General features: G+C 42.9%; 1 long non-coding RNA gene across 6 annotated transcripts; it reads left to right on the top strand.

The window, feature by feature from the left end:
- The first annotated feature begins 693 nt into the window (after positions 1 to 693).
- On the top strand, positions 694 to 8,780 carry LOC123086195 (uncharacterized). Of its 6 annotated transcripts, none has more exons than XR_006440652.1 (6): positions 696 to 1,134; positions 1,230 to 1,355; positions 1,488 to 1,647; positions 4,122 to 4,284; positions 4,371 to 4,564; positions 5,638 to 8,780. It is a non-coding gene; the product is annotated as an uncharacterized lncRNA (long non-coding RNA). The 6 variants fall into 6 exon arrangements; XR_006440651.1 differs by having other exon boundaries at positions 1,485 to 1,647; XR_006440650.1 differs by having other exon boundaries at positions 1,225 to 1,355.
- The last annotated feature ends 202 nt before the right edge of the window (positions 8,781 to 8,982 follow it).

The raw sequence follows: 8,982 nt of genomic DNA, 5'->3' as shown, positions 1-8,982 counted from the left end.
CTTCAGTGAGTTTGTTTTGCATAGACTTATACAAATAACAAATGTTTGCTTCCATTGAGCATCTTATGTAGAGTTAATTCTACACTTTGAAGGGAGTTTTTTGCTTTTCGGGAAACTAAAGTAGTTTATCTCGATCCAAATCTAATAATAAATTTTGACCAGTTCCTATATAATCAATGGAAGTGGCATATATTTCTCTGGATTATTGATAAGCTGTTATTTTTATTTTTGCAATATGTATCTGATGAAATAACAAGTAAACTAACTATAACTAATTTTGTAAAACTGTTGCAATGCACGTGCTATAGTTCATGGTTTGGACAACAACCCGTAGCAAGCAAGGGCATATTTACTAGTCTATCCCTAATAATAAAGCACGGATTGACTCCATGGGTTCACCGTCACAATACACTTTTTTCCTGTGAATTTACGCTTTCAGTTTAAATTGAAAACATATATGCGAGGTGGTACTAATTCGGGAACCATGTCGCTAAATTTTCGTAGGTACATGATCTGTCGTCCGCACTACTACCTGTGCCTTGCCCTAAGATCGTCTCACATGGCTGAAGCGTTGCCACTTGGCCCTCAGCCCGTCCGTCCATCCGCTGGGCAGTGGCCCAAAAATCTGCTGAAAATAATTATTCGTTTTTGCATAAAACCCCTGTCATTTGGAATATTCAACCCGCAGTGCTCCTTCCCCTTAGTGTGTCTTATCCGCTTCCTTTCCAGAGCGGCGGCGAAGGACAAGAAGGTGAAGGGCGGCGTGGCGCTCTCCGACTTATTCCTCCACACCACCTACGCGTCGTCGTCCGTCTGCGCGGTCGCCGGCGGCTACCGCGCCCTGCGCGAGCGCTCGAACTGCTGGTGGAGGGAGAGCATTCGTGGAGGAGGCATGGTGAGTATGCCGTGCACCAGCGCCGTCGTCGTCCGCAGCACGGTCGCGGATGAAGCTCTGGATGGTGCGCGCCGCCATGACCATGTTGCTCTGGACCTGCGTCATGCAGCTCACCGCCGTCGGTGAGACGTGGGGCCCCCAGGTTCTCAAGGGATGGACCTCCCGCCTCACGGCCCCCGAGGAGGCTGCCGCCGTGCGCCCGGCCGTCATCGAGAGGGCCGCGTTGCCATCGTGCAAAAGTGAGTCTGTTTCTCTACTCGCTTGCTCGCTTTCGTTCGCCCTATTCGATCCGCTCTGTGTTTGAATGCTGATCCTTACAAAATCTCCAGCATAGATTTCATCAACCTGGGAATGGGATGATACAGATTGGTGGTTGGCGTCGATTTTGCTCGCTTCATTGTGTAACATCGAGTCTCCACTGCCAGTCCTCTACGATCTAACCAATCAGGCCTCCATCGACGTAAGCTTCTTAATCTCCGATATCCTGCTCCGTGTCTGATTTGGATTGAATTCGTGACCGTGTCCTACTGTCCTTCTCCAACACAAATCAATGGATTGCCTGACCCGGATTGGACTTCCCTCCTATAAGAAGGAAGGGTCCTCGACCGGAATCTCCATCAGGTTGCGTACTTGGACCGGAAAATCCATCAAATCTCGGAATACTTGGACGAGAAAAGCATCATGTCGCCTTTGACTTCGCCGGAGGTAGAAGAACATCCGTCGAGCCGTCTAATATCGCGGCTACAGCAAAGGTATGTAATGCCTCGCCCCCCTCAAAAACAGCCCTGCTGCTTTGGTTGTGAACTTGTGGTGCCTATGTTCCTCAAGTAGTTGTTTTTGATGTTACTGTAGTTGGTAGACCACTGTATGATCGGTGAATTCATCTGATTTTCCTTTGTTTGCACTGCTGTATAATGAATGCAACTGATTTGCCCCCCTCGGATCTACCCCTGTTTCATTTTATTTTTTCTAATTGCTCATAATTTCAGCTTGGCTGATATGCACTAGAGTCTTTAAACCAACTACTTTGTATGTTTTTATGTATTTTGCATTATGTTTCAGGTAATCAGCGATACAAGCCCATGTTTCAGTCTATTTTTTTCTAAAAATTTGTTGTTACTAGAAAAGGATTGAACCAGGAAATCTCATGTTGCTGACTACATACACCTGAACATGGTGGCTTGAACTTGGTTACAGTAATTTTTGGACATGATGCTGGAGTAATTCTTGTAGTTTCATATATTCTGCTCTTTCTTCAGTTATCAATTAGCTTAATTACATACAGATGAATAGATATGCTAGCTGCACCTAGCAAAGTAGGATTAGGAGTGAGTAGATGGGTGATGTCGGGGCGGTGGTGCTGGTTCGAGGAGGTGCCAGTGCAACGTTTGCATGGTCAGGTGCACTTGGCTTCAGGCCCTGGGAGGCGCTATCAAACCCACGGCCGCGCTGCTGTGTTGACCAGGACGGCCTGCTCGTGCAGTGCGCCGTGGCCGGCTACGAAAGCCAGGCAGCGGAGAGGTGCAGGCCGAGGGTGAAGCCGGCAGGGTGCTTTAGATGGGATGCGCTTGGATGGGGCAGAGAGGTAAAGGAGGACGTGGTACATATCAGGAGCAGTTGTGGTGCCTACATATGTGTACCCCGTTGTTTTCTCCAATCCCATAAAATATGTAGCAATTCATATTGGGTCTTCTTTATTCATGGTAAGATAGCCGAATATACCTCTGGTCAATTTTATATTGTTCACATGTATTTACTTTATTCAACTGATGATCGGGTCTTCTTTTATTTTTGTTCCTCAATCGTAGACTCGTAGTCTCGGTTGAGGCCATGCATGGAGAAGGTGAGCTTGCATTTCTGAACATGCATTATAAACTGAATCATCAAAAAATATGGTGATAGCCAGCATTACGGTGCTCTAAAAGTATGCAATGATGATCCCAAAAGAACAATAGCTATGCAACACAGTGGTGGATATTGACATTTTGGGTTTTTGTTGTGAGTTCTGTTGAATATTTCTCTAATTAATCTGCCATTAAAATATCTAATTAAGCTTTCCATATCAGTGTTGTCGGAGGATGATTTGACTATTGGAAATTTGATTGAAGATCTATTATTTGGGATGTTGGTCCTTCTATAAATGTGTTTTACTTCCTACAATTGCTAATGCATTTTTTTGGCCCATCAAATTTTGGTGGTTTCTTTAACCCGTTGCAACGCACGGGCTCTTGTTCACCGTCACAATACGCTTTCTTCCTATGAATTTACGCTTTCAGTTTGAATTTAATACATATACGCGAGCTGGTACTAATGTTGCCATCGTTTTTCTATCCGATGTCAACGGTGAAAAAACGTTTCGTTCGTGGGTTGGGCTGACGCACGGGGGAGCAGATCTTTCTATAAAAAGAAACCCACTAGCACGGCCTCTCCTCCTCGATGCCTAAACACGTACGGCACTGCCGCCGCCATCGCCACCGCACGCGCGGCCGGTCATCTTCCGCGGTCGTCTATCGCCCTATCTCCTTGCCCTCTGCACCTGCCCCCGTCTTCTTCGGCGCCACTCTGAGCCTCCTCGGTCTTCAACCTCCTGCAATCTTCAAGCTCGCGGCACCCAATCCGAGCAACCAGCCGTCAATTCGAGCGACCCCCGTTAGGAATCCATGGAATTTGAGGTGGATTTCCTGGAAGAGGGAGGAGAAAGGATGATAGTGGGGTTCATGGGGAAGAGGAGTCCACTATCCGCGACTCTCTCCCTCAGGGGAACATCGCAGATTTGTCTAGGATCTCTCAAGCACGAGATCCCCTGGACGTCTCATCTGTCCTTGCAGGCATGTGTTCTTCCTCCTCTTATGAGATCATCATGTGCAAATATGCTAGAGTTGTACTCCCTCTGTAAACTAATTGTGATCTAAAAAATCTTATATTAGTTTACAAATATAGTACATAATATCTTGCAAGGCCTGACTAATAAGTAGTTGTGGCTTAAGATGCTTCTGGAGACTAATTGGAATGGTGGAATTCAATCGGACTACCATATGAGCATAATAGACTATGAACATAATAGACTATGAGCACCATTCAGATTATAATGAATAGAAGTGAAGATCCGAATGTCAAACAAAAAAATACAGTGCTAAATATTCAGTCAAGGAATAGGAAGAAGTTTATATATCTTCTCATGTATATTACGAAGAAATTCTTCACATGTTTTCCTTTTTCATACTAGGTTCAAGGTGATCAGGTACGGCTCATGGGCTGCTACAACTATTAGTGGGACAAAAGGGTTGTGCATGCACATGCTTATTGATTGAAGGCATAATTATGGGAGATGGTGCATGGTCCAGATGAATAGATGGAACCCGTCGAGAGAAAAGAAAAAGAAGAATAAGGTGCCACCAATTCGCATCTTTACATAATTTATAGAACTGAGATTCAGTTGAACCTCATCTAAGATGTGCGTGCATTGTAATTACAGAAGAAAATTGTTCTTCGTAAACAAGTACTCCCTCCATCCCACTTATGTTGGGACGGAATACATATTACATCATATGTAACTGGAGAATGGCGGCATGTCACGATCAGGCAAGAACTCTGATGCCGGTGTGCACTTGCTGAATATAGATGATTGTGATGGCCTTATTCCTTGGATGTGTAGGGAGCTTCAACCTGGTACGTAGCTTATTACCTCCTACTTTTTGCGCCTACAAAAAAGTATGTACATTGATATATGTGGTTTAATCAGTACCATGCATCATAACCTATCCTTCGTTTTACTGAAGTTTTTAGTTATTTATTTCTTGGCCGAATAAATCCCCTTTCATATGTAAAATACAATTGATCATCATGACATCCCCACCGAGGCGCCCCGCGTCTGCGCCCCGTAATCCTACACGGATCTCCGCTGAGGCCATGACATCCCCACCCAGGTATAGGAGCATATTGATCTCAAAAAGGCACCAACCCAATTGAACCTCTCCCCTGACCCTTTCTTCTCCATCTTCCAATCTCATCTGTTAAGTTTATATCAGTTTATTAAGATGGTTTCCTATCCGTTATGCAGTTTATGTGTGAATCCTGCAAGTCGTCATGTTCAATTGTGGTTGTCATGTCGAATTCGTATTGATCATACTGAGCGCAAACTGTAGGGTTAGCTGTGTTTGATGTTGAATCCCTGATGATTACATTGTTGGAAAATTATTCCTGGTTTCCTTTCTGTTAGTCAGTTTTAAGTGTGAATGGTACAAGTCATATTATTTGATTGTTCTTCTCTTACCGAATCTGTCCCGAGCATATTGTTCACAAACTATATTTCTATTCAATATGTCAGTCTTATTTCAGTGATTGTTTTGTTAATGTTCAAATCAGCTACATTAAACCTAAAATCATATGGGAATCAGTGCGATTTACATGGACTCTTTGGGGAGATACTTTTCAACTGTGGAACAACAATAAAGCATGTTAGTTACATGGCGGAGATGGGCTACTTAGTTGATCTCAACCATTTTGCAATTCACTTTTAATCTGAAAAACTGTACCTTATAGTGATCATGACTTCTTTAGGTTCTGAGGGCTTAGATTGAAAAAATCAAGACAATTTTTTGTATTGCAGTGGGGTTGGCTGCTGTATTGACGATTTGGAGGTTTATGAATGAGGCCTGTTTTGAGAATAAATGCGGTGTCTGATACTTTTGTTCTGATTCATGTGGTTTGTTATTTGGTTAAACTGATGGTCAATTTTGCAGATTAGTGCTGATTTGGGGAGTAAAGCTCTTCGAGCAAGTGACAAATCATGTCTTTCGAGCATCTCAAAGATGGCGACCTAGAGTCGTTTGACTGGCAGCTTAAAAGCAATTAAAGTGAACAGAGGAATCAAACTTTAAAGCCACTCTTGCCATTTGTGGACTGTTCCTGCTTGTTGGTGACTGCTTTTGCGAGTATGTTCACTCTCATCTAGCGATGAAATATTTTGTTTCTATTGCGCAGCTGCTGAAAGGGCAAACCCCGGATCCTAGATATCTATGGGTTTTGGGTGCCCTCTGTGGTTACCTGAATGTTCCTATTTCTGTTTTCTTCTTCCCTTTTTAGTTTTCTTCATGCTGTAGATGAACTTTTGGTTTCTGTTAATAGAATTCAGAGAGGAGGTTCTCTTTTAGAAAATCTAATGAGGGGGAGACTGAATGACCGAGTGTAGATGACACTGACCAAGTTTATTAGTATGTGATCCTACATGTCGCTCCATTAATTAGATAATTCCTGTATGCTTAACTGTTTCCTCGCTCAGTCCAATAACGATGACAGATCCGAGGGTATCCTTTGTAGCCGAAGGAAAAGAGGTATGCAAGGGTGTATTCCATATATTGGTCTATCTTTGTGTCATTATAACATATATATTCCCTCAGTGCTTAAAATGTTCTCATGGCCAGTATGTTTACGACGAAGATGGATACTCTCACTGTATTACATAATTGATATTCAGCAAGTGCTATCCGGTGCTTATCACACACGTACATGAGTAGTCAAGTGTACCTTTACGTAGTAGCAAGTATTTTTGGTAATCACTAGGAAACATACCCGTGCGTTGCTACGGGGTGCATTTTTCTTGACTTTAAAGCACATTCTTCAAGAGTTCAGTTACTAATTCAAATGATTTTGAAGTAAAAGAACACATGATGTCTTTCATCTGACTTCAATATGACGTTTTCTCACAAGTAAATGAAGCATCATACTGATAATAAAAAAATCATACACACGACAATTATGTTGAGTTACTGATATCATATAGTAAAAATGGCGTATACTTCGCTTAACGTCCAAGCATGTTGTGTATGTGCATGCTAATCGTGAAGTCCTCATTCATGTACTATTCTGTTCTGTGGTTCATATGCAGATTCTCCATCACACTTGAATTTTTGTTTAGTGTGTTGCGTCTCAATTCACGGTTAGCTGTAATTTGTTCTATTCTAGCTTTCTTTTTTTTATTCTGGTTGCATATTTGTCTATTTCTGCCTTTCCCGTGTGCATCCTTTTATCTTCTGTGTTGGCTTCATGTTTGAATATTTCTTCGTCCCTTGTGTGTATTTTTTGCAACTAGGGCCAATATTTAATTCTTTTTTGAAATGATAGGCTTTACGACGGTTTTTCAGTTTTTCCTATTTATCTTCACTGGTCATCTGTGCATACTGCTCTCTATCTCTTTTCCTTTTTTGTTTCTTAGCATCCATGACTCGAGATTGCCATCAAAATTGCTTGCCTGCATGTATACTGTATGAATCTGGTGTTAATTAAAAGCTAATATAAATTTTGCATCATAAATAGAGCATATGTAGCGACTTATAAATAAATTTAATTACGCTAGACATAAGTATAATAATATATGTGTTGTTTGCGTGCTAGAGTATCATGTTTTTTGAAGTAATTTACAAAGTGGAAAAATGATATTAAAGTAAGAGCATTGCTATATACACCATGTTTTTTGTCCGACAAATTTCAGTACGATGTTGTAGATCAGTCTGTTAATGCCTAGTGACAAAGCATATACCACACCAGCAGATTAAGTATTGTATTGACATTAGACAGTAAAAATATCATATATATACAACACTTCCAAAATAATTTTATCTGGATGCAATTGTTCTTTTTTCTCCATAGCATCAATTTTGTGTCAAAAGGATGTTTAAGGTGGTTGCCATGTTCCTCCATACCACACCTTCAACGTAACCATCTTCAGGGACATCAAACATTGCATCTTCTTTCTGATTCGGAACAACAGCTTTAGCTTTATTGAGAACAACTAAACACTCTGTGGCCATAACATGTAAATGCCTATGTTTTGACATTGATGATTTATTATGCACTCGTATAAATCGAGATCAGCCGTGGCCATAACACGTAAATGCCTATGTTTTGACATCGAGATCAGCAGCTCCCGAAGATAATTTATGTGTTTATTTCATTGGACGTCTAGACATATATGTTTGTGCCGTATGTGTCGTGACCTGTGTAGTTAGTATGAGTACATAAAAAAGTATGAGTACATAAAAAACACAAACATATGCAAATCCAACTTAAAAAAGAATGTCGTACCAAACCCGGCAATTATGTAAAAATGCATGCACGATGATTTGATTTAGTTGAAAGTTTACACGAGGTTACCTAGTTATATAGGAGTATTACCAAATCTAGCTAAATCTAATCCTATCCTACGGGAATTGCTTGTTTTCAAGCGGCCGTACACTTTTTTTGCGCGAAAAGCGGCCATAGGCTTGTCCCACCAGTCGTCTCGCGCGGGTGATGCGTGTCGTCTGGCGCACGCACCACTGTCCCTCGTCGACCTTATCTTCATAGCCGTCCCTTCTTGTCCCCGTCATCCCCAATTTCCTTCCTCCCTTCTCTCCCCTTATCTCTGGAACCCCACTGATGCGCAAGCAAGAGCCACCGCCAAGGCTTGTGCAAGCTCGCGCCATATCCAGCAACAACCATGCTCTCTCTGCAAGCACAAATCCAGCCATGGTGTGTTTGACGGAAATTAGCTGACGGCGGCGAGAAGTTGCAGCAGCGGCGAGCGTTCTCGCGCGACTCTCTCGTATGGGGGGTAGCAACAATGGGGCGGCTGCAAAAGCAAGGCTGGTCGCCGGCGGGAGCGCCAGCCACGCGGGGTTGCTCGCCAGAAGCATCCGATGCAAGGCCGCTCACCGGAAGCATCTGATGCTATTGACGGCGACCGGCGGGCGGGGTGACGGCGGATGCTGGTGTTGCGAGGATGACGAATACCCTAGCCAGGTCGTTTGCATCCGCTTTTCATCTCAAAGATGTATCTCATGTTGATCCATGTACGCTCGAGGCTTCTTACGAATTTTAATTCAATGACCTATATAAATTGGTATGATGGGACATAACAAAGCGAGGTGGTACTTTTGATAGCAGTTCAAATCAGTTTTCTGTACACAATAATGGGCTAGCTCTGTTCGATGCCATCGAGGACCTACCGAAGTAGGGAGTACGATCAGCGGAAGTTTTTGCCTCCTCTCTTGATTGACTGGGCCGGCTCCCATCGTGTCTCGTCTGGATTCTACGGGCTGTGGCCCAGG

This window comes from Triticum aestivum, chromosome 4A (assembly GCF_018294505.1).
Source record: "Triticum aestivum cultivar Chinese Spring chromosome 4A, IWGSC CS RefSeq v2.1, whole genome shotgun sequence".
Classification (NCBI taxonomy): Eukaryota; Viridiplantae; Streptophyta; class Magnoliopsida; order Poales; family Poaceae; genus Triticum; species Triticum aestivum.
The sequence above is the reverse complement of the archived record's forward strand: the minus strand, read 5'-3'. Positions and strand labels throughout refer to the sequence as shown.